The sequence below is a fragment of the Eubalaena glacialis genome, chromosome 4, assembly GCF_028564815.1.
Source record: "Eubalaena glacialis isolate mEubGla1 chromosome 4, mEubGla1.1.hap2.+ XY, whole genome shotgun sequence".
Classification (NCBI taxonomy): domain Eukaryota; kingdom Metazoa; phylum Chordata; class Mammalia; order Artiodactyla; family Balaenidae; genus Eubalaena; species Eubalaena glacialis.
Genome location: NC_083719.1, coordinates 69,530,404 through 69,555,799, shown reverse-complemented (window position 1 = coordinate 69,555,799; position 25,396 = coordinate 69,530,404).

Here is a 25,396-nt window from a genome sequence, read left to right as displayed (position 1 = left end):
CAATCATAAATTTCTTTACATGGCAGCTGACTTCTAAGAAGGTGAAAATGGGAAGATGCAAGGCCTCTTAAGGCCTAGACCCAGTAATTAAACTTCCACATATTCTAGTGCCCAAAGCAAGTCATAAGACCAGTCCAGATAAAGGGAGGGCAAATAGGTCCAACTATTTAATTGGACCTTGGCAAAGTCATATTGCAAAAAGGCATGCGAGATGGGAAGGTTTGTCATGGCCATCTGAGAAACAATCTACAACAAACACGTTTTATTTAATAGCTTTATTTTTTTTTAAATCTAAGTTGATGCCTCCATTTGTATTCTTGCCTCAGTCTCTGAACATATTAGGCATGTATCTGTCTTTATCCATCCAAATTCCACTTATTCCTGCACATCAAATACTTTTTCCCACACAGAAAACATCTGCATCTTCAATAGACACCTCCACATTGTCCCATCTAGTTCGTGCATGCAAATGAAGGTCTCTGGGTAATGTTCAGTCCTTCCCACTGAGTCGGATTGAGTGTGGTATGGTAACCTATACTCTAAAAGGCAAGTTCTATTTCTTCCCTCACATGCATTGTATAATGGTGAAGTAGGAAGAGTATAAGCACAATAGAAATCTCTATTCAGAAAAAGGAAAAATGGAAAATGTGACAACTGCGAAGGCAAAGTGCCAGGACAACAGAGAAAGTTTCTTGGTCAGCCCAGTTGCAAGTCTGGGTTTTATTCCCTGGGAGAAAAACCCTATCCACGGTACTCAATGGTCCTTAGACTTTTGCCTTATCAATTATTTTTCAGGAAGCGGGTGATGGATTATATGCCTTTCTTGGGGGCCACACAGCTCTTATGGTCTTTTTGTTGCTAGTGGGGGGCTCTGTTGGGGGTCCAGGGGTTGCTTTAAGGTTCAAAAAATTATGGGAATTTTATTGCTAAAGAGACTACAGGGTCAGCCTGCTAGCACTTAATTTCCTAGAAAAACCTAGTCGTCTCTGGTATTTGCTTCTGATCATTTCCATGTAAGAGTAACCATAGCCAAATATATAAACATGGTTTATAAGCCTGGAAAAGTTGGACTTTGTTTACTGGCCTTTATGCTCTATCTTCCCTGCCTTAATTTAATGGGGTTAAATTTGAGAGTATCTACAGTAAGAGTCTTGGGTGGGGTGGTAATAGTCTTAATCTGATTTTCATGCTGTAGCATTCAGCATGCTTTGGGTATCAGTCAGCGAGCTTTACAGAAGAAATGAAATCTTGTGAGTTGGTTGAGAAGTTGGTTTAAGACAGTTGGTTAAGAAATTTTGTACTGTAGAGCCCAGAACCAAGATGGTGGAGTAGAAGGATGTGCTCTCACTCCCTCTTGCGAGAACAACAGAATCACAACTAGCTGCTAGACAATCATCAACAGGAAGACACTGGAACTCACCAAAAAAGATACCCCACATCCAAAGACAAAGAAGCCACAGTGAGACGGTAGGAGGGGCACAATCACAGTAAAATCAAGTCCCATAACTGCTGGGTGTGTGACTCACAGACTGGAGAACACTTATACCACAGAAGTCCACCCACTGGAGTGAAGGTTCTGAGCCCCATGTCAGGCTTCCAAACCTGGGGGTCCAGCAACGGGAGGAGGAATTCCTAGAGAATCAGACTTAGAAGGCTAGTGGGATTTGATTGCAGGACTTCGACAGGACTGGGGGAAACAGAGACTCCACTCTTGGAGGGCACACACAAAGTAGTGTGTGCATCGGGACCAGGGGAAGGAGCAGTAACCTCAGGGGAGACTGAAGCAGACCTACCTGCTAGTGTTGGAGGGTCTCCTGCAGAGCTGGGGGTGGCTGTGGCTCACCGTGGGGACAAGGACACTGGCAGCAGAAGTTTGGGGAAGTACTCTTTGGCGTGAGGAATCCCAGAATCCACCATCAACCCCACCAAAGAGCCCAGGTAGGCTCCAGGGTTTGGTTGCCTCGGGCCAAACAACCAACAGGGAGGGAACCCAGCCCCACCCATGAGCAGTATAGCAGATTAAAATTTTACTGAGCTCTGCCCACCAGAGCAATAGTCAGCTCTACCCACCAACAGTCCCTCCCATCAAGGAACTTGCTCAAGCCTCTTAGATAGCCACATCCACCAGAGGGCAGACAGCAGAAGCAAGAAGAAGGGCAGTCCAGCAGATTGTGGAACAAAAACCACATTCACAGAAAGATAGACAAGATGAAAAGGCAGAGGGCTATGTACCACATGAAGGAAGAAGATAAAACTCCAGAAAAACAACTAAATGAAGTGGAGATAACCGTCCAGAAAAAGAATTCAGAATAATGATAGTGAAGCTGATCCAGGACCTCGGAAAAAATGGAGGCAAAGATGAAGAAGATGCAAGAAATGTTTACAAAGACCTAGAAGAATTAAAGAACAAACAAACAGAGATGAAAAATACAATAACTGAAATGAAAACTACACTAGAAGAATCAATAGCAGAATAACTGAGGCAGAAGAACGGATAAGTGACCTGGAAGACAGAATGGTGGAATTCACTGCTGTGGAACAGAATAAAGAAAAAAGAATGAAAAGAAATGAAGACAGCCTAAGACACCTCTGGGACAACATTAAAAGCAACAACATTCGCATTATAGGGGTCCCAGAAGGAGAAAAGAGAGAGAAAGGACCAGAGAAAATAATTGAAGAGATTATAGTCAAAAACTTCCCTAACATGGGAAAGGAAATAGCCACCCAAGTCAAGGAAGTGCAGAGAGTCCCATACAGGATAAACCCAGGAGAAACACACCGAGACACATAGTAATCAAATTGGCAAAAATTAAAGACAAAGAAAAATTATTGAAAGCAGCAAGGGAAAATTGACAAATAATATACAAGGGAACTCCCATAAGGTTAAGAGCTGATTTCTCAGCAGAAACTCTACAGGCCAGAAGGGAGTGGCATGATATACTTAGGGTGATGAAAGGGAAGAACCTACAACCAAGATTACTCTAACCGGCAAGGATCTCATTCAGATTCAATGGAGAAATCAAAAGCTTTACAGACAAGCAAAAGCTAAGAGAATTCAGCATCACCAAACCAGCTCTACAACAAATGATAAAGGAACTTCTCTAAGTGGGAAACACAAGGGAAGAAAAGGACCAACAAAAACAAACCCAAAACAATTAAGAAAATGGTCATAGGAACATACATATCGATAATTACCTTAAACGTGAAAGGATTAAATGCTCCAACCAAAAGACATAGGCTTGCTGAATGGATACAAAAACAAGACCCATATATACGATGTCTACAAGAGACCCACTTCAAACCTAGGGACACATACAGACTAAAAGTGAAGAGATGAAAAAAGATGTTCCATGCAAATGGAAATCAAAAGAAAGCTGGAGTAGCAATACTCATATCACAAAAAATAGACTTTAAAATAAAGAATGTTACAAGAGACAAGGAAGGACACTACATAATGATCAAGGGATCAATCCAAGAAGAAGATATAACAATTATAAATATATATGCACCCAACATAGGAGCAACTCAATACATAACGCAACTGCTAACAGCTCTAAAAGAGGAAATTGACAGTAACACAATAATAGTGGGGGATTTAACACCTCACTTACACCAATGGACAGATCATCCAAACAGAAAATTACTAAGGAAACACAAGCTTTAAATGACACAATAGACCAGATAGATTTAATTGATATTTATAGGACATTCCATCCAAAACCAGCAGATTACACTTTCTTCTCAAGTGTGCACGGAACATTCTCCAGGATAGATCACACCATGGGTCACAAATCAAGCCTCAGTAAATTTAAGAAAATTGAAATCATATCAAGCATCTTTTCTGACCACAACGCTATGAGATTACAAACCAATTACAGGGAAAAAAACGTAAAAAACACAAACACATGGAGGCTAAACAATACATTACTAAATAACCAAGAGATCACTGAAGAAATCAAAGAGCAAATCAAAAAATACCTAGAGAAAAATGACAATGAAAACATGAGGATCCAAAACCTATGGGATGCCGCAAAAGCAATTGTAAGAGGGAAGTTTATACCAATACAAGCTTACCTCAAGAAACAAGAAAAATCTCATATAAACAATGTAACCTTACACCTGAAGGAACTAGAGAAAGAAGAACAAACAAAACCCAAAGTTAGCAGAAGGAGAGAAATCATAAAGATCAGAGGAGAAATAAATGAAACAGAAACAAAGGAAACAACAGCAAAGATCAATAAAACTAAAAACTGGTTCTTTGAGAAGATAAACAAAATTGATAAACCATTCGCCAGACTCATCAAAAAAAAGAGGGACAGGACTCAAATCAATAAAATTAGAAATGAAAAAGGAGAATTACGACAGACACCACAGAAATACAAAGCATCCTAAGAGACTACAACAAGCAACTCTATGCCAATAAAATGGACAACCTGGAAGAAATGGACAAATTCTTACAAAGGTATAACCTTCCAAGACTGAACCAGGAAGAAATAGAAAATATGAACAGACCAATCACAAGTAAAGAAATTGAAACTGTGATTAAAAATCTTCCAACAAACAAAAGTCCAGGACCAGATGGCTTCACAGGTGAATTCTGTCAAACATTTAGAGAATAGCTAACACCCATCCTTCTCAAACTCTTCTAAAAAATTGCAGAGGAAGGAACACTCCCAAACTCATTCTACGAGGGCACCATCACCCTGATACCAAAACCAGATAAAGATACTACAAAAAAAGAAAATTACAGACCAATATCACTGATGAATATAGATGCAAAAATCCTCAACAAAATACTAGCAAACAGAATCCAACAACACATTAAAAGGATCATACACCATGATCAAGGGAGATTTTTCCCAGGGCTGCAAGGATTCTTCAATATACGCAAATCAATCAATGTGATACACCATATTAACAAATTGAAGAATAAAAACCATATGATCATCTCAATAGATGCAGAAAAAGCTTTCAACAAAATTCAACACCCATGTATGATAAAAACTCTCCAGAAAGTGGGCATAGAGGGAATCTACCTCAACATAATAAAGGCCATATACGACAAACCCACAGCAAACATCATTCTCAATGGTGAAAAACTGAAAGCATTTCCTCTAAGATCAGGAACAACACAAGGATGTCCACTCTCACCACTATTATTCAACATAGTTTTGGAAGTCTTAGCCATGGCAATCAGGGAAGAAAAAGGAATACAAATTGGAAAAGAAGAAGTAAAACTGTCACTGTTTGCAGATGTCATGATACTATACATAGAGAATCCTAAAGATGCCACCAGAAAACTACTAGAGCTAATCAATGAATCTGGTAAAGTTTCAGGATACAAAATTAATGCACAGAAATCTCTTGCGTTCCTATACACTAATGATGAAAAATCTGAAAGAGAAATTAAGGAAACACTCCCATTTACCATTGCAACAAAAAGAATAAAATACCTAGGAATAAACCTACCTAGGGAGACAAAAGACCTGTATGCAGAAAACTATAAGACACTGATGAAAGAAATTAAAGATGATACCAACAGATGGAGAGATATACCATGTTCTTGGATTGGAAGAATCAACATTGTGAAAATGACTATACTACTCAAAGCAGTCTACAGATTCAATGCAATCCCTATCAAATTACCAATGGCATTTTTTACAGAACTAGAATAAAAACTCTTAAAATTTGTATGGAGACACAGAAGACCCCAAATAGCCAAAGCAATCTTGAGGGAAAAAAACGGAGCTGGAAGAAGCAGACTCCCTGACTTCAGACTATACTACAAAGCTACAGTAATTAAGACAATATGGTACTGGCACAAAAACAGAAACATAGATCAATGGAACAAGATAGAAATCCGAGAGATAAATCCACGCACCTATGGTTAACTAATCTATGACAAAGGAGGCAAGGATATACAATGGGGAAAAGACAGTCTCTTCAATAAGTGGTGCTGGGAAAACTGGACAGCTACGTGTAAAAGAATGAAATTAGAACACTCCCTAACACCATACACAAAAATAAACTCAAAATGGATTAGAGACCTAAATGTAATACCAGACACTATAAAACTCTTAGAGGAAAACATAGGAAGAACACTCTTTGACATAAATCACAGCAAGATCGTTTTTGATCCACCTCCTAGAGTAATGGAAATAAAAACAAAAATAAACAAATGGGACCTAATGAAACGTAGAAGTTTTTTCATAGCAAAGGAAACCATAAATTAGATGAAAAGACAACCCTCAGAATGGGAGAAAATATTTGCAAACGAATCAACGGACAAAGGATTAATCTCCAAAATATATAAACAGCTCATGCAGCTCAATATTAAAAAACCAAACAACCCAATTCAAAAATGGGCCCAAGACCTAAATAGACATTTCTCAAAGAAGACATACAGGTGGCCAAGAAGCACATGAAAAGCTGCTCAACATCACTAATTATTAGAGAAATGCAAATCAAAACTACAGTGAGGTATCACCTCATACCAGTTAGAATGGGCATCATCAGAAAATCTACAAACAACAAATGCTGGCGAGGGTGTGGAGAAAAGGGAACGCTCTTGCACTGTTGGTAGGAATGTAAATTGATAGAGCCACTATGGAGAAGAGTATGGAGGGTCCTTGAAAAACTAAAAATAAAATTATCATATGATCCAGCAATCTCACTACTGGTCATATACCCAGAGAAAACCATAATTCAAAAAGACACATGCACCCCAATGTTCATTGCAGCATTATTTACAATAACCAGGTCATGGAAGCAACCTATATGCCCATCGACAGATGAATGGATAAAGAAGATGTGGTACATATATACAATGGAATATTACTCAGCCATAAAAAGGAATGAAATTGGGTCATTTGTTGAGACGTGGATGGATCTAGAGAGTGTCATACAGAGTGAAGTAAGTCAGAAAGAGAAAAACAAATATCGTATATTAACGCATATATGTGGAACCTAGAAAAATGGTACAGATGAACCGGTTTGCAGGGCAGAAATTGAGACACAGATGTAGAGAACAAACGTATGGACACCAAGGGGGGAAAGCTGCGGGGTGGGAACGGGTGGTGTGATGAATTGGACGATTGGGATTGACATGTATACACTGATGTGTATAAAATTGATGACTAGTAAGAACAAAAAAAATTTTTTTGTTCTACTGTAGAATAAACTAAAAGTAATATAAGTGGAATTCAGACTTTAGCTCCCAATTCTTCCTCATCATTATTTGTTGAAACCATTATCCAGAGTGGCTGAGAGATCTATCTCTGTCATGACTGGCTTCAGGTATATATTTTTTGTTCTCAAGCATCTACTATTCCTCTTATTTTTGTCTCATTTCACTCTGCATGTAGTAAATCAAAGTTCAGAGTTTAAATGCAGTTTGTTAGATAATTGTATTAGAGAGAAATGTTTTTACTTCTAATGCCTTCCCATAAGTGCTTGAAAATGATTGATCTCTATTTGTGTTGCATTTCTGCTCTGGTCTGTGTTCTTATTGTTCAATATCTCTTTCTCTTTCAAGGTCCTTCCACTTCTATGGTTTTCCTAAATCAGTGCTGTCCAGTAGGTATATAATGCAAGCCAGATATGTAGTTAATAAATGTTCCAGTACCCTTATTAAAAAATGTAAAAATAGTTGAAATTAATTTTAATATTTAACTCAGCATAAAAACTATTATTTCAAATGTAACTAATACAAAAATTGAGATTTTAAAATATTTTTTTCATATGAAATCTTCAAATTTTGGTGGGTATTTTATACTTAAAACAGACGTAATTTTTGATTAGCTATATTTCAAGTACTCAGCAGTTAGAGTGCAGCTCTACAGTTTTGCAATGACTTGGGACGCAAGTAGGATATATTGGTTATCATTTACCATGTAAATGCACTTTTCTAATCATTGTGAGAGATATCAATTGTCTCATCTTAAGAAATTTGTATTTAGTGAATACTATAAGGGATATATACACTATAATTATAATATGTTTCTCAAATAGTAAAGTTCTAGAAAACATAAATTTGAGTCATTCGTTTTGGAGATAATTAAATCTCCTTCTATTTTCTTTTTTCTTTAAACAGAGAGGCTCTGTAGGGCTTTTTTGTTGTTGTTGTTTTCCATTTGGAAAAATATATTCAAGGAAAAGTCCACCCAGGTCTTACAACTACCATCTTCCATCTTTTACAGAAAAAGAGTCCTGATAAGCCTGAGAGTGGTTGTTCATGTCCTTGATATGAAATTATCTTGGGAAAGATTAAATATTAGTTAGATTACTCTTGAAAAAAATGCTCCTCATCTATAATGAACTGAAGTTGTTAAATAGCACCCTTCATTTATTTCCCCCAAGTAAAGCACTTAAGTCTCTGGGGGATACATCCAGGAGGTCAATACTCAAAGATCTTACTTCACAAAGTATTTGATCATTTATATTAAGGGAAACAAAATGTCTTCCTCTTGGAATTCACGTAGACCTCCAGCTTCCTGGGGCCATCTTTCATTCTAACATTTAAATAAAATGGCTCAAACTCCTTTTTATAAAATAATATTACCTAGCTTTCATCTACTTCCCCCTCCTTTAGGGGGCCAACTTCTTCTAAAATATTTGGAGAAATGGAGGCTATTTCAAGTTTGCTTTTCTACTGTCATCTCCAGGACTCATAATCATAGCTCCTTCACCCAACCACAGGCTTTCATTACTTTGTGGCTGGTTTCCACCTACAACTTTGGAACTTTGCTACCCTTCCTTCATTCCTCAAAGTACCACTAATATTAAATGACTAAGATTCTATGGTAAACAGATTTCTGCTAAAGACTTAGGGAGATAAGACAATAATTCCCAAATAGTCAGAAGGCAATTCTACTTGCCCTCCCACAAACCATGTCGCTGAGAATCCTACCTGTCTAGACCAGTGTTGTCCAACAAAAGTTTTGCACTGTCCAGCCCAGTAGCCTCTAGCACCATACTGCTGTTGAGTACTTCAAATGCGGCTATAGTGACTGAGGAATTGATTTTTAACTTCATTAAATTAATGTGCATAGTGGCTATTATGTTGAATAGTGTGGGTCTAGAAGCTTGATTCCCTTTCTTTTTCAAGATTTTCACTCCCATTTACCAAGCATTGGTAGATAATTACAAAATCCTTGTTACTTTATTTCAAAGAGACAGATTTCACTTAATTTTTTCTCGAAGTCTTGTCTACCTAGATTATCCTAGGGCCCCTACTACATACAATAAAAAAAATACCCAGTGTGGCCTATCAAAATGTTTTCCTAGAACCAAAGAACAATTTACTTTGGTAAATGTCTACACTTAGGAAGTCTTAAGCAGTTGCAAATAATATTTTGTTTTAAAAATTAATATTTTCTTTTGATTACACTTTTTCTTCAGCAAAATCTTTGCAGTACACAGAAAGGAAGGTTACCCATAAACTCTTTCCATAGATAATGTTCTGGAAAAGATAAAAACATATTATCCACTGTCCTATGAAAACTTCATAAGCTACTCAGTCTCTATGACTTGCAGTCCTAAAATGAGAAACTATCATAGGCAGACTTCTCCAAAACCAGAAGAAATCGCTTAAAATTTTTTGTATATTTTAATTGGGGAATGAGAACAAACAGCTGTTTCTTGAGCATGAGGCAATTGGTGTGACCAGAATGTCAAGTTGATTTTTTATCTTGAGGCTTGTGGCCTTGAAATTGAGTGCCCATTCCCAAGATTTTGTCTCTTTGAAGATGGTGGACTCCTGTTATTAAAATAATCTCCTTTTCCCATGTCTGCTCCCCACTGTGGAATCCAGAGAATAGTAAATCGAACCTTTTACCAAGTTCCTTTTAGGGTCATATTCTGCCTGTACTTGGTGTGAAGCTCTTCTTCCTAGGGATTTTCCTGTTTCCCAAGTCCCTACAAAAGGGGAGAGAGTCCCAAGAGTAAACTAAGTCTATGTGCTCACAGAATCTAAAAGTTCCATTCCTCTGGAAATTCTCCCTCTCCCTTTCCTGCCACTTAACTTGTTGCCAGAACTTTCCCAGATAAGCCTTAGCTTCCACATCATTAAAGTTGACTTCTTGGTGTGCTTAGTGCTTGCTACATACCCACTCTTCTCACAATCACAGTAAGAGGGTGATGTTTTCATTTCATGGAGTCTTAAGTCTCAGCCTCGAAAATAACCAGAATTCTCAGCTTTGCAGGGCTTTAGTGATGGCTGGTGGCCACCCCAGTGAATTATGAAACAATGATTAGAATTCCTTAGTGGCAAGTGATTTTCTCCTCTACAATCCTATGTTTTTTCCCTTGATTTGCTTTACATAGACTGTAGGTTTCTATCAGACCTGGTCAAACACATCCTATTTATGCTCACCTGCCTCCAATTGGTAGAACAGTGGTATTTATTGTCACTGTCCCAAAGTCCTCTAACTGGAAAGGAAAATACCACCTGTCCCTACTCTATGGAGCCTTAAATAATGAAATTCTGAGACCAGATTTTTGCTGACAACTTCTTCGGCCCATGTCTGAGTTGGTGTCTCGTGTGCTGGGATGAAGTGCTTTCTACTGGCTTCCAATGCCACCTATCTTTCTTCCTGATGAATTATCCTTATTATTTGAAAGAAATATCCTATTTACTTTGAGATATTACAATACAATTTTACAATAAATAGATCCACTACTTATTTTTCCAGTTAAATTCTCTTTGAAATAGTTTTTCTAACTTCATCTGATAAATAAATGTATTTATACTGTAAATATTTATTGAGCACATAGTATGTGAAGATATCTTTCTAGATGCTGGGGATACAGCAGTGAGCAAAACTCACACAAATCCCCAGTCTCATGGGGTTTACATTCTAGTTGATGAAAACAGAAAATAAAGAGATGGTTATAAGTTCTGTAAAGAAATCTTCCTTTCTGAAAAGGAGAGTGTGAGAATGGAAGGGATGAGCTGAGAATTATTAGTGGGAGTAGTTACTGTTTTAGGCAAGATGAGCAGGGAAGAACTCACTAGTAAGTTAACATTTGACCAGAGACATAAAGGAGGTCGATGGAGTAAACCAGGTAGACATCTGGGGAAAAATGTTGCAGAAAGACGGGAATGGCAAGTACAAAGTCTTGACATTTACAAGAAATAGCAAGATGGTCAGTGCAGCTGGAGTTAAGCTAGGAATGGGAGCCATAGTAGCTGAAGTCAGAGAGAGAGAGAGAGGGGTAGATAGATAGGTAGATAGATAGGTAGATAGATAGGTAGATAGATAGGTAGATAGATAGAGAGAGAGAAAGAGAGGAGCAGGAAACTACAGTGTCTTACAGATATGTGTACTTTGGCTTTTAGTCTGAGATAAGACACCACTGGTAGGTTTGGGGCAGAAGAATGATAGACACAAATGAAGGTGTTTTTCTTCCTTCTTTGTGATGCATGTTTAGAAATTAAATGCTAGAATAGTGGCTACTCTACAAATTTGTCAAGACCTGCTCCAGTGTTGTACCCATATCTGGGCAGACACAAGAACAAACAGCCATATCAAGGATAGGCCATTAGAATTTCCTAACTTTCTTACATCCATCCACAAGTAAACCGGAAGAGTTAAGGTTGGGATACCATTTCCAGAATTTCAGATGAGTCACCAATTTCCAAGCAAGGAAATGGAAAGATGGTGGAATAGTCACTGACAGAAGATCTTACAAGTCCACATAAATGGACAGAAAAGAAGCAGAGATACTTGAATCCTGACATGTCAGGAAACAACCTTGAGGGAAAATAATTTAAACCATATTTATAGGATAATAAGTCTGGGGGGTAAAAATTCACCAAATCTGTAAGAATGACCACTGTTCTTTCAACCACTTCTCACAATGTCAGGATTAACGGTATATGGTAAAACGAATTCAGCTGAAATTTGCCCACACAGCCTGTTGCCATTACCCACTGCAACCTCCACACATCCGTGGTCATCACTATCATCATCCTTTTCCAGAAACATTAAGCAATTTGTCAGAGGACAAACATCTGGAAATAAACCTATGCTAGCCTGAGCATGTCTTTTTTTATAAACCATACTGCCTCTCTCTAGAAATTACAATTCCAGATCAATTCCTGTACCCTTGGAGGAAAACAATATTGACGATATGAACTCCAAGTTTCAGATGAAACACTAAATTCACTGTGAATTCGTAGTGAATAAGGAATACTTTAAAGATACTTTAGTCTCATGTGGCAATATGAAATTATAACACATACTGACAATAAAAAAGACACAACATTCTACTTTTTAGCTCTTTGAAAAGAGAGCCATGAAGTTTGGAATCTTTTAAAGATAAAATTTAAATACACAATATGCGTTTATTGAATTAGTTCTGTCATAATCCTAGCGCCCAAAGTCAGCCATCATTTCCATTTAGGCATATTTCCTTTTGTTCAATCTTTTTGCCTTGACTTTTCTTTTTGACAATGTTAGAAACATCATATTTATAATTTATGTCTGCACAGAGTTTTACCTTGTCATTTTAGTTAACATGCCATCAAAGCATTCCTCTTGTTGTTTTATAAACTCATCAAAATATAATTTTAGCTTAATACTTCTAAAATATTACATATTCATGAACTTTACTGTCTAAAATTCTTTACTAGCTCTGTACCACCTTCAGTATAAGGTCCCGAACTCCTTAGTGGAGCATATTAGGCTTGTCATGATTTCCTCTTCCAGACTCTCTGGTTTCTTTCTTTTTTTTCATTTCCCAAATGTACCTTAGCTTCTCACAGTTTGGAATGACTTACTATTTTTGAGCCAATCACACTTTCTCAATTTTTGCATAATTTCACTCTTGGCCTTCAATGTCTTTACCATTATCACCTGATACAAAAAATTCCTACTTGTCTTTAAGACTGAGGTTTAGGATTAGCTTTTCTAAACAGCTATTCTTTTTTTTTAACATCTTTATTGGAGTATAATTGCTTTACAATGGTGTGTTAGTTTCTGCTTTAAAACATAGTGAATCAGCTATACATATACATATATCCCCATATCTCCTCCCTCTTGCATCTCCCTCCCGCCCTCCCTATCTCACCCCTCTAGGTGGTCACAAAGCACCAAGCTGATCTCCCTGTGCTATGTGGCTGCTTCCCACTAGCTATCTATTTTACATTTGGTAGTATATATAAGTCCATGCCACTCTCTCACTTTGTCCCAGCTTACCCTTCCCCCTCCCCATGTCCTCAAGTCCATTCTCTACGTCTGCGTCTTTATTCCTGTCCTGCCCCCAGGTTCTTCAAACCATTTTTTTTCTTTTAAGATTCCATATATATGTGTTAGCATACAGTATTTGTTTTCCTCCTTCTGACTTACTTCACTCTGTATGACAGACTCTAGGTCCATCCACCTCGCTACAAATAACTCAATTTCGTTTCTTTTTATGGCTGAGTAATATTCCATTGTATATATGTGCCACATCTTCTTTATCCATTCATCTGTCGATGGACACTTAGGTTGTTTCCATGTCCTGGCTATAGTAAATAGAGCTGCAATGAGCATTGTGGTACATGACTCTTTTTGCATTATGGTTTTCTCAGGGTATATGCCCAGTTGTGGGATTGCTGGGTCGTACTGTAGTTCTATTTTTAGTTTTTTAAGGAACTGCCATACTGTTCTCCATAGTGGCTGTATCAATTTACATTCCCACCAACAGTGCAAGAGGGTTCCCTTTTCTCCACACCCTCTCCAGCATTTATTGCTTGTAGATTTTTTGATGATGGCCATTCTGACTGGTGTGAGGTGATACCTCATTGTAGTTTTGATTTGCATTTCTCTAATGATTAGTGATGTTGAGCATTCTTTCATGTGTTTGTTGGCAATCTGTATATCTTCTTTGGAGAATTGTCTATTTAGGTATCCTGCCCATTTTTGGATTGGGTTGCTTGTTTTTTTGATATTGAGCTACATGTGCTGTTTGTAAATTTTGGAGATTAATCCTTTCTCTAAACAGTTGTTCTTGAGTGCTGCACCCCCTACCCAAACTTCCCCAGTGCTGATTCGGGGCTCCCCCATCCTATAAGCCCCAGAGCAGCCTTTGGGTGCCACAGGCCTGCATTCCTCCTCTAGACCAGGAACTTCATGAGCACAGAGACCTGTCTTTTTCATATTTGTATTACAGTTCTTAGCATAGTCCCTGGCACATAGGAAGCATTCATTTACTGTATGTTGAAAGAATTAATAAATGACCACAGATAAAGTTTCTTGTCAGTGTTCCATTACTGAGACCTTGACCTCCTTAACATGAAGTCCCTACCGTCCTTGTCCACTGCCCACTTGCTATGTTTATTGACTCATTCCCTATGGTCAGTTTAGGTTTTAGGACTTAGAGTTCTTTGTCTGCATTTTGCTAATAAAGTTAAAAATAATCTCCATGAAAACAAATTTGAAATGAAAAACAAAGGGAAATAACCTGTTAAGGATACCTATGAATCTGCTGCAAATGTTAAGTATGTATATGAAACTTCACATCTGACAAATATTTAAACATGAATGATGGTATTCATTTTGAATATTAAAGTGATTATAAAATTAGATTTTTTAACTGGGTAGTATCTGTGTAAGTTCCCCATTTTTGCTTCCACCAGCTAAGGATTGTGGTGATTACCTCTTAGAAATATAATAACTATCCTGCACAGAAATGTCCTCTTCATAGTAACTTTCTTCTAACTGGAAATGAATCAGGAAAGGATAGACTTTATACGGATGTGTGTTTAGTTTCAGATTTATGAGCTTGGGCAAGTTATTGAATTTCTCTGAGTTCAACTCTACCACCTATAAAATGGACAGAATTATAATATCTGGCCCACAAGACTTTGAGGATTATACATGTAACTGCATAAAAGAATTCTGTATATTTTCAGTGTCAGGCTTGTAGTCACTGACTTTATAAATACTGTGTGACTCTGGGTCTATATGCCTAACCTTTACCTGCTAAACTCCTTCTCTTTGTCATCTAAAAGAATCTGTATTCTCTTTTAAATTCCAATTTTCTTCTAACCCTTGTTCTACAAAATCTATGACTTGGGTTAATTCAACAGTTCGTTTTGTGATCCCACTCAAATTCCTCTTTTTTCCCCCTACTAACCCCGATGTCTAGGAATTCTTAGAATTATGGCCAACAGGTTGTCAACAGTTCACACTGAAGGTAGGAGTGAGGCTCTTGCTTAGTCTTAAACAGTTAAGTAGTTTTTTTTCTACCCACACGTAGAGGGATTGCTATTTTTACACCATCACTGGACATTTGAATACTGCCAATTACCTTATAAATATTTTTTCATGAACACCACATCTTCCCTTGTAATACTAAGATAATATTATGTATGAAAAAATTTGAAAAACTTTCAGAAGAATTCTTTGCACATAAAATCTTCTGTGTTATGATAGATTTTCATTACAGTAGTCTTAACTTTACACGGGAAAAATAAGTATTGCACAAGATATTTGAACATTTACAATGAATAAATTACTGTTTTTACTTGGTTAAAGTAGTATAAACATAAATAATGATTTTTTTTTTCTCCTCAAATTGCGGTATAATGGGGGAAAATAGACATGTGTATCTAACTTCATTTTAATCTCTTTAAGATTTCTAAATAAGAAGAACCTAATAAGAGTGTAACTTTATTTCAATTTTTACATTTTTTAAAGGTCAAAATGCCAAAGCACTTCTATTTGCTTTACAATGTAATTTATTTTAAATTATCAAAATAAATCTTGCTATGAGGCATTAAAGAATGGGGTAAGGCTGCTATTTATAAGAATTATTGGGATCTTTGTTATAATTCTACCAAATTTATAGAGTAAAATGTAGGTGTGAGCTGAATTTTTTTGCGGTTTGTTTATCTGGGTGACAGCACATGCTAATATTGTGGCTGATTTATAGCCTCCCTTAGTTTTTAATTGTAAACATGTATGATAGACTGGTATTGTAGAATAGTTTATAGATTTTGTTTTATAAACAATCATTTGTACTCTCTCTTTCCATTTGAAAATGACCGCATGGAAACTTCTTCAAGGTTAAGAAATAGATTAGTGTGCCTCTAAAACTTAGCATTGGATTCAAACTGCAACATAAACCAATCCATTTATATGCAGTGTCATTATTGCCTTCATTGTGGTTATGCTTCTTGGTCAAAAAGATATGGAGACTGTTTTATAAATATACCCCCAAAGTATACAAAAAATTCTACATTCAAAATCCGAATAAAATACGTTAACATTTTGGATCCCAGAAAACATCTATCTCCAGGGCTCAGTGGGAATTCTCTCCAGCTCCATTCACCACCACTCACTTGGTCAAGGGAGCAAGGACTCTGCAGTAGTAAGAAGGAAGGAGCTTCTGGACTGAGAAATGGATGCTAGCGGGAGAGGTGAGATGGTGGTTGGCTTCTTGGGGAGGGTTGATCAGGGGCACATGAAAAAGTTGGGCAATGGTTCATCAGGGGAACATGAGAAAATTCCTATCCTTTCTCCTAACCTCCTTCAGTGTTTCTCTTCCTCTACTCCACAGAAGACTCAACCCTCTACAACTCTGTCCCTAGAACAAATAAAAGCCCTTTTCCCACATCAAGACCAAGGAAGAAATGATGGTGGCAGAACGTGATGGGGAAGAGAGTGGAGAAGGAGAAGCATTACAAATTATGGACAGTGATTGGTAAAGGTGAATTCTGAGAAATCTCACATTAAAAAGTATTCCTGATATTCGCTGAAAACTAAATAGAGCCAGGCTCTGCTATTTGCCAGGACTTTCATGCTTGCTACCCTCTTGCAAAATTTTAGTCACCTGAGCTTCTTTTTTCTTAAAGAAGACATCCAGATTCTGCATTTTGAGGTTCTAAGAGTAAGGTAAGATTAATTTGCCATGGACCCAATCAGATCTCTGAAGTTCTCTTTTCCGTTCTCTTATCCTCACACAAGGAAATGCCTGGAATATGTTTCATAATCTGTGGCAGACTGTCAGAAGAGCATGGTTATGAGCATGGTTTTGGAGATAGCAGACCTGCTCTCAACCAGTAATGTGATCTACATTAGGCAATCTTTCATAAGCTTCAATTTCCTCATTTGTCAGCAGAGATAATAATAGCACCCACCTCATAAGGTCATTGCGAAATTTAAATGTGACGACACATGAAAAGAGCTGAGGAGAGAAGCTAGAGTAAGATAAATGCTCAATACACATATTAATATATTATCTTTTCCAAATCCCTTTCCTTTCATTTCTCAATATCTTTTCTTCCCTTTTCCCCTTTCTTTGACACCACTTCTGACCCTGCAGACGCCACAGACTTTATTGGTGGCAGGGCAAGGCACTGGGGTGAGGAGAAGCTGTGTATGGGCTATACCAGGCTTCCCAGCAGGGGCTGAGACAATGAACTCCATTCACCAAGACCAGAGCTGCCGTGTGTGTGTCCAAAAAATGGCCATTAGTGAAGGATTTGTAAGATAACTTGAAGGCATAGGTTTCCATTGGAAGCTTCTGATCAACTTCCATTCCAAGTGGACAATTCACCAGAGTAGTATATAGTTATAAATACAGAAGAACTCTCAAATTCCTTTTATGAAACCCACTGACTGGGTTGAATTTGTCTAAAAGAACTTATCTGTTAGGAACTGAGCTTGACAAATAACACATTTTTGTTTTAAATATTTCATTTAGGGCCTTTCATAATGGAGTTCTTTATTTTCAGGAGCTATAGGACAGCTGTCCATTTTTTTTTTTAAATGTGTGTCTTGTAATAATTATTTTTTTAGCTTTATTGAGGTATGGTTGAGGTATTTAAAGTGTGCAATGTGATGATTTGATGTATGTATACATTGTGAAAGGATTCCCCGCATTGAGTTAATCCACACATCCATTACTTTACATTTTGCCCTCCCTTTTCTTGTGAGGATGTTTAAGTTCTACACTCTTAGCAAATTTCATTTATATAATACGGTATTATAACTATAGTCACCATGTTATACATTAGATGCTCTGACTTTACGCATTTTATAACTGAATGTCTGTATCTCTTTACAAGCTTCTCCCTGTTTCCCCTAACTCCAGCCCCTGGCAACCACTTCTCTATTCTCTGTTTCAATGAGTTTACCTTTTTCTTTTTTCTTTTTTTTTTTTAATTCCACACATAAGTGATACCATGCAGTATTTGTCTATCTCTGTCTGGTTTATCTCGCTAAGCATAATGCCATCAAGGTCATCCATGTTGTCAAAAATGGCAAAATTTCTCTTTTTTAAAGCTGACTAATATTTTATTGTCTCTTTGTGTATATACGTATACACACATCAAATTCCCTGATTCATTCATCTGTGGGTGGACACAGGTTGTTTCCATACCCTGGCTATTGTGAACTATGCTGCAATGAACATGAGAGTACAGATATCTCTTCTAGAAATTGGCTTTGTGGGATTGCTGGATTATATGTAGTTCTACTTTTAGTTTCTTGAGGCATCTCCATTCTGTTTTCCATAGTAGCTGTACCAATTTCCCACCAACAGTGTACAATGGTTCCCTTTTCTGCACATCTACATCAGCATTTGTTTTCTTATCTTTTTGATAATAGCCATCTTAACAGTTGTGAGGTGATATCTCACTGTGATTTTGATTTGCATTTCCTGGATGATGAGTGATGTTGAGCACATTTTCATGTACCTGATAGCCATTTGTATGTTTTCTTAGTAGAAGTATCTATTCAGGTCCTTTGCCCATTTTTAACTTGGGTTATTTGGGGGTTTTTTTGTTTTTGCAATTGAGTTGTGAGTTCCTTGTATATTTTGGATATTAACTTCTTATAGTTGGTCCCTCTGAAACAAGAAGTGTTTAAAATTAGATTTTAAAATATTAAATAAAATGTTTAAAATTTAAATTTTGTGACTTGATAGTTCAAACTCAGAATTAAATGTTAATTTGACTCAGATCAAGAAGAATTGTTTATTATTTTATTATGTAAGTAATTTATACTTTAAAAAATCAGCATAATATAGGAAAGGGTTTGAAAATATAAAAAGATTCATTATTAACCACTTATCCTGTGTACATTTTGTGCATTTCTTTCTGGTCTTTGTTTGCAAATATATTTTAAAAAATAGGATTGAATTGACTATATATTTTTGTATTCTACTCTTTTCATTAACTATTAATTGCTGTTTTAAAACATTATTCTTAATGGTGCTTAATATTCCATTGTATGAATATACAATAATTTATCCTTTTCTGTAAATGGGAGCATTTATCTCCTTGTCTCCAAAGAAACATTTACTTTGTTTTCAGTCTTACAGTATTATAGATCAAGTAATGTTGAAAACTCTTACACCTAAATATTTATCCTTATATAGAGAGCTTTGATGGAAAGAATGACGATGCCAATTGTTTTAAGGGTAATTCTATGGTATTAGTCAATTTTAATTGTGGAATTTAAGGAGAAAAGCATGTGTTTTGAAATAAAGTGGAAAGAGATCTGCTAAAGAAGAGATGGCTAACATCATAGCTATAACCTCAGCAGAACTTTAACAAAAACTGGACCTCAGATTTAGTGACAGCAGAAAGTGAAAGGAAGGATATGATATAGGAAGAAATGGCAGTACTATTATTTGAAAGTAGGAAAAGACAAAGAAGTAGAAATCAAGTTGTCCTTATGATTCTTCTTTTTTTTCTTTTTAATTTTTGAATTTTATTTTATTTATTTTTTTATACAGCAGGTTCTTATTAGTCATCAATGTTATACACATCAGTGTATACATGTCAATCCCAATCACACAATTCATCACACCACCACCACCACGTCCCTGCGGCTTTCTCCCCTTGGTGTCCGTACGTTTGTTCTCTACATCTGTGTCTCAACTTCTGCCTTGCAAACGGGTTCACCTGTACCATTTTTCTAGGTTCCACATACATGCGTTTATATACAATACATGTTTTTCTCTTTCTGACTTACTTCACTCTGTATGACAGTCTCTAGATCCATCCACGTCTCAACAAATGACCCAATTTCGTTCCTTTTTATGGCTGAGTAATATACCATTGTATATGTGTACCACATCTTCTTTATCCATTCATCTGTCGATGGGCATTTAGGTTGCTTCCATGACCTGGCTATTGTAAATAGTGCTGCAGTGAACATTGGGGTGCATGTGTGTTTTTGAATTATGGTTTTCTCAGGGTATATGCCCAGTAGTGGGATTGCTGGGTCATATGGTAATTCTATTTTTAGTTTTTTAAGGAACCTCCATATTGTTCTCCATAGTGGCTGTATCAATTTACATTCCCACCAACAGTGCAAGAGGGTTCCCTTCTCTCCACACCCTCTCCAGCATTTGTTGTTTGTAGATTTTCTGATGATGCCCATTCCAACTGGTGTGAGGTGATACCTCATTGTAGTTTTGATTTGCATTTCTCTAATAATTAGTGATGTTGAGCAGCTTTTCATGTGTTTCTTGACCATCTGTATGTCTTCTTTGGAGAAATGTCTATTTAGGTCTTCTGCCCATATTTGGATTGGGTTGTTTGTTTCTTTAATATTGAGCTGCATGAGTTGTTTATATATTTTGGAGATTAATCCTTTGTCCGTTGATTTGTTTGCAAATATTTTCTCCCATTCTGAGGGTTGTCTTTTCATCTTGTTTATGGTTTCCTTGTGCAAAAGCTTTGACGTTTCATTAGGTCCCATTTGTTTATTTTTGTTTTTATTTCCATTACTCTAGGAGGTGGATCAAAAAAGATCTTGCTATGATTTATGTCAAAGGGTGTTCTTCCTATGTTTTCCTCTAAGAGTTTTATAGTGTCCAGTATTACATTTAGGTCTCTAATCATTTTGAGTTTACTTTTGTGTATGGTGTTAGGGAGTGTTCTAATTTCATTCTTTTACATGTAGCTGTCCAGTTTTCCCAGCACCACTTATTGAAGAGACTGTCTTTTCTCCATTGTATATCCTTGCCTCCTTTCTCGTAGATTAGTTGACCATAGGTGTGTGGGTTTATCTCTGGGCTTTCTATCTTGTTCCATTGATCCATGTTTCTGTTTTTGTGCCAGTACCATATTGTCTTGATTACTGTAGCTTTATAGTATAGTCTGAAGTCAGGGAGTCTGATTCTTCCAGCTCCATTTTTTCCCCTCAAGACTGCTTTGGCTATTCGGGGTCTTTTGTGTCTCCATACAAATTTTAAGATTTTTTGTTCTAGTTCAATTCCTTTAGCATTTGCTGTAGACCTGGTTTGGTGGTGCTGAATTCTCTTAGCTTTTGCTTGTCTGTAAAGTTTTTGATTTCTCCATCGAATCTGAATGAGATCCTTGCTGGGTAGAGTAATCTTCGTTGTAGGTTCTTCCCTTTCATCACTTTAAGTATATCATGTCACTCCCTTCTGGCTTGTAGAGTTTCTGCTGAGAAATCAGCTGTTAACCTTATGGGAGTTCTCTTGCATGTTATTTGTCGTTTTTCCCTTGCTGCTTTCAATAATTTTTCTTTGTCTTTATTTTTGCCAATTTGATTGCTATGTGATTTGGCATGTTTCTCCTTGGGTGTATCCTGTATGGGACTCTGTGTGCTTCCTGGACTTGGGTGGCTATTTGCTTTCCCATGTTGGGGAAGTTTTTGACTATAATCTCTTCAAATATTTTCTCTGGTCCTTTCTCTCTCTCTTCTCCTTCTGGGACCCCTATAATGCGAATGTTGTTGCCTTTAATGTTGTCCCAGAGTTGTCTTAGGCTGTCTTCATTTCTTTTCATTCTTTTTTCTTTATTCTGTTCCACAGCAGTGAATTCCACCATTCTGTCTTCCAGGTCACTTATCGTCACTTATCCATTCTTCTGCCTCAGTTATTCTGCTATTGATTCCTTCTAGTGTAGTTTTCATTTCAGTTATTGTATTGTTCATCTCTGTTTGTTTGTTCTTTGTTTCTTCTAGGTCTTTGTTAAACCTTTCTTGCATCTTCTCGATCTTTGCCTCCATTCTTTTTCTGAGGTCCTGGATCATCTTCACTATCATTATTCTGAATTCTTTTTCTGGAAGGTTGCCTATCTCCACTTCATTTAGTTGTTTTTCTGGGGTTTTATGTTGTTACTTCATCTGGTATTTAGCCCTCTGCCTTTTCATCTTGTCTATCTTTCTGTGAATTTGGTTTTTGTTCCACAGGCTGCAGGATTGTAGTTCTTCTTGCTTCTGCTGTCTGCCCTCCTGTCCTTATGATTCTAAATCAGGGTTTCAGAAGTAATGATGCTAAAAATTTTTACAAGAAGTTGTGAAACTATTATCATATTTTTAAGAAATGATTAGACTCTCAGATACATATACTTGCATGAATGATACTGAATTCTAGCAAGATTGCAGAAGAAAATTAAATTAGAAACCATAATTAAGTAGATGGCCATTAAAATAGTGAGACAGACAAAGAAAGTTTCCTCTAACCACATCCACACAGCAGTTACTGCATAGAGAGTGATGCCCTATGTGCACAAGGAGGTACAAAAATGAGCCTCAGATGCAAATGATGAGATGATTGGTAAATGTAAACAGCTTTACCAGTGAAATGATTATATTTACCCATACTTTGATATATATTGGTTTTAGTCATGGTTATAAAGTAAAATTTACTGGGATAGGAAATCAAACACTGTCACTCATTCCTTGTGATAATAAGGAAACAGAATAACCACGGGGTGGTGCTATTCAACAAGAAATAAGAAGCCACTGAGGAGGAAGACCTTCCTGATTCTTTGGGCATGCTAATTCTCTGAAAAGATACCTTGAAACTGTTAAATCAGAAGGAAACAAACACTGGGAATTGAAAGGGACAAATTACTAACTGCTCCATCTACCTCATTTCCTTAGGCAATTTTTCTTTGGAAACATATTGCAAATAAATGAAATTGTGGTTTTCTAGAATTAGGAACAACAGCAACTTGAAGACCCTCAGAGAGAAAGCTTCTTCCCTTGGGTAAGTGCCTGCTGTGGGACTACGTGTGGGCAGGATGAAGGGCCAGAGCTCTGGGAACGGGAAAACAGAAGCGTTTCTGTTTTCTCCACTTTTACATTTGTCAGTTTCTCCAGAGGGCAAGGCACCTCCATGTGTTTGGCAGAGAATGATTTTTGGCTGAGCAATATGGAATATTTTGTGAAACAAACTTTGGTTGATTTACATTAATAAGAAAGCAAGTGTTTGAAAAATATAAAGGGGGGCAGTGACACTGGAAAAAAAAAGAACAATTTTGCCTTGGCAAATCATAATACTTTCAGTTATTCTGAGCCATTTGAAAATAAACATCAAATAAGCTATATATTAAAACATAGATATTAAATTTTTTTTTATAAACTGTGGCTATAAATGAGATTAACTTTCTATCTTTCATGAGATTTCTAAGACTGAGTATGGGCTAAACTAGTGTTTACATTCTACTCTCTCCTTCCTGGATAATTGCCATGGTTTCTTCAAAATACATGTGGCCTCTAGAGTTAAACCACCTGGTCCTTTAAAAGGAGATACATTTGGTGATGGGGGCAGATGAGGGGAGACCCATAAAAAAGTTTTTCACCTCAATAAAAAGCTTTATAATATCAGTTAGGATTTTCAAAACATTTAGGAAATACCTAATAAAAGCAGAGAGGCTAAGGAAAGCAGTTGGATATAGAGAAAGTTCTCCAGAGGCAAAAATAAGTGAAAAAAGGGGAAATTAAAGTAGTTTAGGCTTACTGCATATTTAAGTGAAGTATTCTGTGAATTTTAGTAGCTTTTTCGAATTTGAGAGTGATGCTGCTATTTGGGTATAATGGTAAAAACATAGTTTTCTTAGCAACAGATAATGTCTATGTCCCCCTCTCTCTCCAAACCCACAAACCTGTCCTAATTACTGGGCATCTCCAGTGTTGGTGGGATCTCAGTCTTTCTAACCTACACCAGGTAGGAAGTTAACAGAACACGAGATAAGGAACACTCACAAGAAGGGGCTGAATCTGAAAACATATAAGGTGAATAAGATAGAAGGAAAATGAAAAAGGTAGGGAATTAGCCTCAAGGACAGATTTAGACCCTCTCTGGTCCCTGAATAGGAATCAGAAAGGCCAAATTACCCAGAGAGAGAACATTTTCTTGACTCTGGCATCTTCTCAAGCAGCAAACTCATCTTGCACTTTCTTCTCACCACTAAGTAAGTGCCAATGATGCACCAAGTTCCTTTTACCACTGGTTTTTCCATATTCTTTAATGTGGTTTCCCAATTTAAAACAGTGCATGATGTCACCAGATCCCTCCAAATTGTCCAATAGATGGGTATTTTTTTTTTTCCTAGTCATCTCATTCGACACCTGACTTGATACCTCATTGAAGTTTGGCTTCCTTTATCTTCTGTAAGAAGCTCTTCCATGTCTCTCCCCTGACCCCCTGAATGTCCTTCTCTGTCCCCTCTTCAACTCTTGCTCCTTGGATGTTGACATCCTTGGAGTTCACTCCAAGCTTCTTTCCCCTGGCTCTAACCACTTTCACGGGATGAGCTTCTTCTCCCTTGGACAGTCTTCTAATTCTTTGCTGATAAATCTCAAGTCCACACTCAGTCCTAGCTATTCCTAGAGCTGTAAAACTCCATATCCCATTGTCTGAGGAGCATCTCCATAAAATGTTTACAGGCACCTCAAACTCGGCAAGTTCCCGTACTGATAAGTGGCTTTTCCCACTGAATCCTTCCCCTCCTTCTGTTTTTCTCCATAAAGGAGCTCTATAAGTTCCCCATCCAGAACCTTGGGGGTCTTTTCTACATCATCTATTTCATATTCATGAGTAAGTCTTTGGAATGTGTTTTATATGTTTTAACACATCATGTGATTTATGTATTTTCTGCTTTATATGTTTAAGCACATTATACATTTGTGCCTATTATCCATATCTTTGTTCAGATTTTATTTTATTGTCTCCCTGACTGTTCCAATAGCTCCATAACCCAATTCTTTTATAGGTTTCATTTAGTCCTTCATGCAAACTAGTGTCAGTTCTAACTTTCCAAAAGACAAATCAGATCCCACATCACATTTCTATTCTTACAAATTTCCTCTGTCTTCCCATGATCCACTGATTAAAACTTACTAACATGGCATTCAAGATTACTCACTATCTAGTCCTAGCACACCTTTCCAGTCTCACCTCATCCCTCTTACACTTGAGCCACTCCAAAAGATGCATTGTCACTGCTACTCCACAGCAAATTCTAGTCTCTCTGCCTTAAAAGTTCCCTTTCCCCATTTTCCGCATCATATTGATCAAGACTCAGATCAAACATCAATTTGTCTAGGACAGTGATTCATATTTTTCTAGCACCTATTCCATAATAAGAATTCTATAAATGTTTTATTTTCCTAAAATTGTAAGAGGATTTCAAACCACT